This window comes from Cyanistes caeruleus, chromosome Z (assembly GCF_971803275.1).
Source record: "Cyanistes caeruleus chromosome Z, bCyaCae1.hap1.1, whole genome shotgun sequence".
In the NCBI taxonomy this organism is placed as follows: domain Eukaryota; kingdom Metazoa; phylum Chordata; class Aves; order Passeriformes; family Paridae; genus Cyanistes; species Cyanistes caeruleus.
This window is the reverse complement of record NC_141732.1, coordinates 14,010,199-14,018,278: the sequence shown is the minus strand read 5'-3', so window position 1 is coordinate 14,018,278 and position 8,080 is coordinate 14,010,199. Positions and strand designations below refer to the sequence as shown.

At 38.9% G+C, this 8,080-nt stretch overlaps 1 long non-coding RNA gene across 1 annotated transcript; it reads right to left on the bottom strand.

The window, feature by feature from the left end:
* Positions 1 to 244: 244 nt before the first annotated feature.
* LOC111941630 (uncharacterized) lies at positions 245 to 1,425 on the bottom strand. Its single transcript, XR_002870163.2, has 3 exons — positions 1,315 to 1,425; positions 974 to 1,072; positions 245 to 794 (listed from the first exon to the last, which is right to left on the bottom strand). It is a non-coding gene; the product is annotated as an uncharacterized LOC111941630 (long non-coding RNA).
* Between the last annotated feature and the right edge of the window lie 6,655 nt (positions 1,426 to 8,080).

The window sequence follows — 8,080 nt, the reverse complement described above, 5'->3', positions numbered from 1 at the left end:
AGTCATGACAAAAGTTTCAGCAATGGAGCTTTTTCCTAATAGGAAAGCAGAAAAGTCTGACTAACAGTACAGTTGAAAGTGTTTTAGGGATGATTATAACTATCCCTCATTTATAAAAAGGCTGTTCAGTTATTACTAAGATTCAATTTACACAAGAGATACCCTTATTTCCTGGCTCTTTGCAGTACAATTTATCTCCAAAGCAGGCAAAAATTTGTAATGAATTCTGAAGGGTTCTGCTCACCATGTTATTTTGTCAGCCATTTTTCTGTTCAATAAAATAAAGGAAAAGGAAGATTTTCACACACTTTAGGCAGTGGGTCTAGAAATGAGGAAGAAAAGACTGAAGAGAGTAAAACCATATATGGGCTCAGAGTTCTCTAGTATATATTTTGGAAGAAGTTCCAGTGTGTAGTATAAACATTTGCACTAAGCAGTTTTTGACCATAAACCAGTATAATTTTTTTATTAAGTAATGAAAGCAGTGTGTGTTGATGCTTGTAGCAGGTGAATGTTTTAATTACTCCAGTATTAAAAAAAAAAAAAAAAAAAAGGCAAAAGATGTGTCTGCTTTTATGGTTTCTGTGGTTCTTCCACTGACTGTAAATTTCTCCGGGAACAATGGACAGAGACCATAAGAAAATGCTGCTCACACTTATTCTCTCTTTTGGGGCATCCAAAGTATTGACACAATGCCACAGACCATCAGCAGAAGGCAGTTCCACCATTCTTCTCTGGCTAAATCCAAATACATCCTCATTTCAGACACCTCTGGGCTCTCTGTTTTTTGCTTCCTGGAGAAAGAACAGCTGGCTTAGACTCTCTGAAGAGAAACACAAGATGAGAACAAGAGGAAAGCTGATTCCAGGAGCTCCCTTCCACAGAGATGCGCCCTCTCTCCATGATCAGGGTGCTGTGGCACTTTGGTCCAGGCCCATTGTTTTTTGCGGCATGTATGAAAACTTTCTTTTACCTTGCACACATTAGAAATGTATTCCTTTTGTCCTGGTGGAACAAATGACACTCCCACTGATGTCTTGTCATCTGTGGCTTTTTACATCCATGCCGTAAACTGAAAAGACATTTAAACAATTGAAAAATAATCACTGTTATTGTAGTGGTTTCACACTGATTGACATTTGGGGAAGAAGTAAGAAACCACCATGGAAGTGATTTCTCTGAGAAAAGCTGCTGAGAGCTTTCTCTGTGCCGAGGACAGGCCAACAGCTGGCTAGTTCTGAGAACTGACAGCATTTTGCACCATTTAGAAATTAGATCCACCTCTGTGAATTCCACATCTTAAAAACCACAAACCCGGGAACTCTCTCTTTCTTCCAAGCTTTGAAAGGTACCAGAGCTCTGGTGAGGCCGGCCCTGCTCACCCACAGCCTGTGTGGCCTGGGGGACGCCGGGCTGGACCCCAACAGCTCCCAGGCAGGGGACGGAGGCTGTGGGGCCCCGGCCCCAGGCTGGGCCTGGCCAAGCTGCTGACATCTTGCCAACACTAAACCCTCTCCCTGGCACAAACCAATGGCTCCAGGCTGAGCCTCCCCTCCCAGCGACTGCCGGGCAGAGAGAGGGGCCCAATGTAGCCTGAAATCCATCATCATAATTGCTGCGGCCACTGCCCACGACCATCTGCAGGCCTGGCAAGATTTAACCCTTTCATTTAACCCTATCACTGCACAGATGAAATGTGCAGACCACAATTCTCCCCTCAAGAGAAAAGGACAAAGTGGGGACACATAGAAGACAACGTGAAGACACTGAGATCAGTAAAGAAAGAGTCCTAGATGGAAGGTGAATGAGGAGATGCCTTAGTGTTGGGCTGAAAAATTCCTTTGATAAGGCCATGGTGATGGACAATGATATACTGAAATATCTCCTTTAATTCATGAGAGAGTATGGGGGTGTTAGCGTTCAGTAACACACATAATCACAAATGATTATATGAAGGTGCTTTATTGAAGAGCTCTGGGTGTCAGGGGCACACATACCCAAATCTGACCCAATTTGGTTTTGAGTTGAACATGTTTTATACTCTATCGTTATACAACTTACAGATTAATTATTAAACTTATATTGTTCTATTGTATGCATTGTTTTTACCCAAGCATATATTTCTCATGATCCCCCCTCACCCCCCCTTTATGTTCTCTAAACAATAATTATATCTAATCACATCTAACAATTGTATCATTTATCATATACTGACTACACAGGTGCAGTTTGACCTGATCTTTAGCAAGCACAAGGCCTAACATTTCCCGGGCCTACTTTTCCCAGGGCTTGGCAAACCTAACTTTCTTTCTAAGTCTCCGAATGTTCTAAGATTTTAGAACCTTTTACTATCAGGGGAATGAAGTATTCAAATTGTAGATGTGAGCAGAGGCATCTTTTGATAAAGCCAAGGACGTGTTGATGTAGCTGTGATCCCATGAGAAGCTTGGGGAGAGAAAGAGAGAGATGATAGTGATGAAGACCCTTTGCCCCAGGGAGAGAAGAAGAAAACCTCTTGATAACAAAGACAGATGAAGAGAACCTTTGCCTTTGAACAACTCATTCTTAAAAAAATACCCCATGAGCTCGTGGCCCACGGACACACCTCTAGAAGGGCTGGAAATGGGAAGCCCATTCTGCCCACGATGCAGAATTTTTGCCCAGGCAGCTGCTATTTGTGGAAATGAAAAGCCACGAGAAAACTGTTTCTTGTGGAGAAGACTCCCTTGCATGACAAGAGAAAACTCCTCTCCCTACAAGAACTGATGAAAGACTATTGTATAGCTGGTACTCATTTAACATCCCAAGTTTTGTTTCTACGCTGTCAGCTGGGAAAGGAAAAAAAGTTGGGCAGTGGGAGGAAAGGTGTTCTGGAAGTTTTATTCTGATACTTCTTATTCTTGTAATCCTGCTAATACAGTTTTTTTATACCTTTTAAGTTTTAAGCCTGTTTTGCCTTTCTCCTAATCCATATCTCCCAGCAAGAAATAAGTAAGTGCTTATGGTGATTTTAGCCAGTGCTAAACCCACCACACTATTTGGTGTATTGACCAGGAAACTGAAATTGGCAAATCTAAGCCACTACTGTTATGTAGCCAACAAGTCATCTACCCCCACAGCCATGCATGGCCTGACAGAACTCAGCTAAACTGTGCATGTTCAGTGGCTTTTCCTTTAAATCCTGAGACACTGGTGTGGGATACTCCCAGCTCGTGGATTATCTGCTCAGTGTTGAATGTCTGTAGCTCAGAGAGGATGTGATCAGGTCCACTGACAGTCACATCAGTGATTTGGTAGTAAGGACTTCACTTATTTCCAATTGGTCAAATGCAGTCAAGACAACTATGCTTTAAAATGTTCAAAAGAGCCAGTGTTACCAAATAACCTAGGAGGAATATCAGACTGAAGGATATCCTTTCTGCTGAAAGGGAACTAAGTCAACGTGCTGTTGTAATATCCAGGGGTTTAGAGCTGTACACATGCTTCATATTTCAAATTTCTTCTGAAATAATTCAAATAAACTGAGGAAAAGAGAACCGATCTTAGAAACAGAGATATAAATTACTGACCCTGCAAATAGTACAGAAGAAAGACCATTCTGATTTTCAGCTAGTTCCCAAATATGATGCAGGGATGCCAGGAAAATAAGACACAATCTGGGATACAAACCCTAGGAGGCTGTGGAGAATCAGTCCATTGATAAAAAGGAAGTAATAATGATGGGTTGAATATATATGTGAATAAAAAACAGCTAAAAGTCAATATGATCTTCGATGCCAAGAAAACTGAAAGCCTCCAGATTGGTGAACATCTGAATGAGGAGAAAAAAGCCAAATCTGCTGAGGATGGACTTAAGTATTTGTTGTCCTCAGCACTGTTAAAAGATTTGTTCACATTAATTATGTGTAGGAAAGGACTGACAGAGGACAATTATCTTGCGAGTTGTTAATTTTTATCTGAATTCATTCTCCAAGGTTGATTGGTTTTACTAAAGACAATTGCTTTCATTTGTTGATTTATGATATATAAAGGTGATTTATGATAAATGCACCTGTTAGAAAGCCTCTTTGAAAAGGCAGAACATAAGAAATTGATCATTTGATATGAAACAATGCAATAACTGAGGAGTTAAAATACGGTCTCCTGAACATTATAATTGGTTGCATTTTATTTTTTGTCATTTACTGATTTTGATAAGCTATATAAATAGCACAAAGATTTACAAGGTCCAGTACCACAAAAAGGCTGCAGATACATTACAGAGTCCACTAAGAGGAAATAAAGCAGACACCTCTCATATTTTTACCCTGACAAATACCTGACCAATAAACCAGTATTGGCAAGGGTCCTTTAGTGAAGATTGCTCTCAGTGTGGAAATGGTACTTTGAATTTAGAAACCCAGGAAACAGAGTTACCAATGGTAATGCTCTAAGCCCTCCAACAAAGACAAATGAGCTCCTGAAATTGTTGGTTTACTACTCCTTAGTATTTATTGTCTTGATTTATCACAAAACTGATTAGAAAAATAAAATTAACATTTTTCCCTTGTTTATATCTTGTTCTGGGCAAAATAGTGTGTGTGTGTGTGTGTGTGAAGTTCTCTCACCATCTCTCTTGGGAAGAATTTCTTCCATCACACTCGGAACTTTCCTGGAAGCTGAGCAGCCTCTGAGTGCCAGTTAAGGAGCTGGAGCTTAAACCATAACCAAAGTCATTATCTGCTAATAAAGGACAATAAAAATGACCTTAGATAATTTAATTAGCAAAGCATGACTTAGTACTAGTTGAGAAGACAGAAGTACTAGTACCAGAAGACAGAAATAGAGAGGCAGCAGTTCTGGTTACTTTTCCAGTTCTTCCAGAGAGCAGTAAATTCCCTTCTGCTGCTCTCAGTCAGCACAGGGATCAGCACAGTCAGCTGTCTATTTCCATCTGTGCCTGAAGAGGACATGCTGTCCAGGTGAGAGCCCAAACATGCAGAGCAAGCAGTGAAAGTCTGGTTTTACTCTGATTATCACTTGGCAGAGGTGCAGATACACCCAAATATTGGTTGAAGTTTGTTAACCCAGATATTGAAACTACAGAGCTGAATGCAAGGTAGGAATTGGCTCATTCCTGTTTTCCTTAACAGAATGCATCTCTCTAGGTGACCCAAGAGAAATACCTATCATCTCTCCTGCTTCCTCAAGGCCAGCTTTCTGTGCTTGAAAACTTCAAAATTATTCAGCCTGTCCTCGTTCTTATAATGACTACAGACATCACAGTGGTGAGGCTGTAATGGAAGTGGTGGTGAGAATAATATATTGCAGGAAGAGCAATCTTACTTAAAATTATCCTGGCCTGCTTTGTTGGGGAAGTTCTTGGAACTTGAACTACCCAGTTATATTTCTTTTCCTTTATCCAGGTGTTTGAAATGTGACATTAAAAAGCTACTTGATCCTTTGCATGCTTTCTCACCACAGGTTTGTGTGGATGTCTGAAAATCCTTGATTTCATTTTGAGGGCATTTGGCTTTAATCCTAGAGGCAGGCTCTTCCTGGGGCTCTCTTTAAGGCCAGAGTTCATTAATAACCTGAAAATTCTTCCTGTACAGTGTTTACAACACAGCTTATCTGTTGATTCTCCTTTTAATAGGCAGATCTTGCTCCTTCACCATGTGCTGCAAAATATTTTGGGAATCCATTAGGAATTTCAAGACTTTATCAATAGCCAGTCAAGGCTTGAAACTTTCATTACAAAATGTTGACATTACTCATTGGATCACAGGCATATAGTAAAGCTGTATGGATGTTTCTTACATTATGATGCCATCTTTTTGGGCTAGACCAGTAAAAATAAAAATAAAAAAAAAAAAAAATTAAAAAGTATTTTCAGTATGTTTCAGATTTTCCCTTAAAATCATATCAAGACTGTATTATGTGTCAATTCCTAAATTAATTATTTATTTCCTATTTTTTAACCAAAGCTTAAAATCCTCTTCAAAAGTGTCTTTTGAACCACCACTAAATTGTGGGGCATTTTGCCCTTTCTTTCAGAAACACTGAAACCAGTTTCAGGGACAACATGTCATCACACTTGCAAAACAAATCCTGGCACTTTCTCTTCCATTTCTTTAAATAAATGTTAATTGCCAGGACTTACATACAGCTCAGCTAAGCAATGACAATAACTTAATCAGTGTCTGCAGATAAGACAAAAGACAGATGTTTAGTTTGGTTGAGTTATTGATTTTATTTTCTCTGGATAATTTCAGATGGCATTACAAGGAACATTACAGTCTTATTTAAAGGAATCTAGTTAGAGGACTGGTGAACTACATAGCCTTTTACTTTGCAGTGAATATCCTCAAAGAGGCACACAGCTCCACAGTAATTTTTTGGCTTGCATTGACTTTACGGGTTACAATAAATGGATCAGTCTATTTGGCTTCACAACCACTGTTTTCTTATACATATATTTCTACTATAATTAATCCATTTAGTTCCAGAAAAAATCTGGCCACCAATAAAAAGCAATGCAAAAACCATTTAGTCAGGCATTTTTATCTGAGAACAAGAAATCAGACAATTATTTTGGCATGGGATAAACCACAAAAGACCGTCTATCTTTTATCTTCAGCCTCCATAACACTCCCTGCTCTGAGAAACAGGCAGAAGTGGAGCACAGGAAATGGCACCTGTAGATGTGGAAACAAATAAATTATAGCAAGAGAAGTAACACATAGGGACAGATACTCAGAGAGAGGCTGTGTGTGGGATCTACACCCTCAGGGACACTCAAAACTCACCTGGAGGCATTTCCAGGCAACTTGCTCTGTTTGAGACTTGTCTGAGAGACAACTCAGGCTGGAGGCAGCCTCATAGACATTTCCACACCCTTGATTTTATCATTCTGTGAAGTATCTTTTTTATCAATTTAAAAAGGGAAGATAGTTGGGGCGTGGGTGGGTGGGTGAGGTTTGCTTGTTTTATGTTTGGCTGTCTTCTTTGTTTTGATGGGTATTTTTTCATTAGTTTCATTATTTGGTTTGGTTTTTGGGTTTTTTGGTTGGTTGATTTTTGGTTTTGCTTGTTTGGGGTTTTTGGGAGGTTATTTTTGTTTCTTTGTTTTGTTTTTCTTTGTTTTTTCTTTTTTAAAGCCACTATGTTGTATTTTAGAGGCATTTCCATGTAAAACTGCATTGCAAATGGGTGCTCAGATCTGGAACCCAAACACAAATTCCTGCTGGTGGCTTGTTGAAGAGTTGGATCTGGAAAAACAATTGCATGGAGCAGTCACCAATCTGTCACTAGTTATATTTCAAACACATAAAGACATATTAGCAAATACATACTAATAAATGCTAAGATAAGAACATGCTACCAAATTATACAACATCAATATAATCAAGGGTATCTTTAAGGAAAAGAATGAAAAAAAGCCCCAAAACCAAAGAAAAGAAAGATAATCAATGGTCCAGTATTTTTTCTCAAAATATATCTTTATGTTTTCAGACAAAGGAGCACAATTAAAAATCCCCTGCCATGGAAGTGTGTTCCTCTGTCTCCAAGAGATGGGGCAGTGATTTTGGATGTGCTTTTTCCAACAGCTGGAGCCCTCCAGAACCAACAGCATTGTTGGTCTAAGCCTCCACCTTTGAACAGATCCTTGAGCAGGGTGTGGAGAAAGACACAGAGAGCTCACATGTCTGGCAGTAACAGAACTGTGTAAGGACACAGAGTCCTACTCAATTAATGGGGAACTGACAGTTTTACAAAGGGTATAGCACTAAAATATATTCTGTAAAATAAGCATGTATATTAAAAAAGGACTACATTACAGTTGACTACAAATACTTGTCTATAACATTATTATAAACTATAAATTCTGTACAATCATAGTAATAAACTAATAATTTTATCACATTGAGGTTTTATTTTAATACACATACAGTCCAAATAGTGTTGCCTTTTTCTCAACCTGGAAATAAAACTCAAGATACTTTTAGTAAAGAGATAATATAAAAATCTAAAATATAAAAATGGATCTTTATTCCAAGATTTTCAGGGGCAGCTATGGAAAGATGTCTACAAAAGCCCA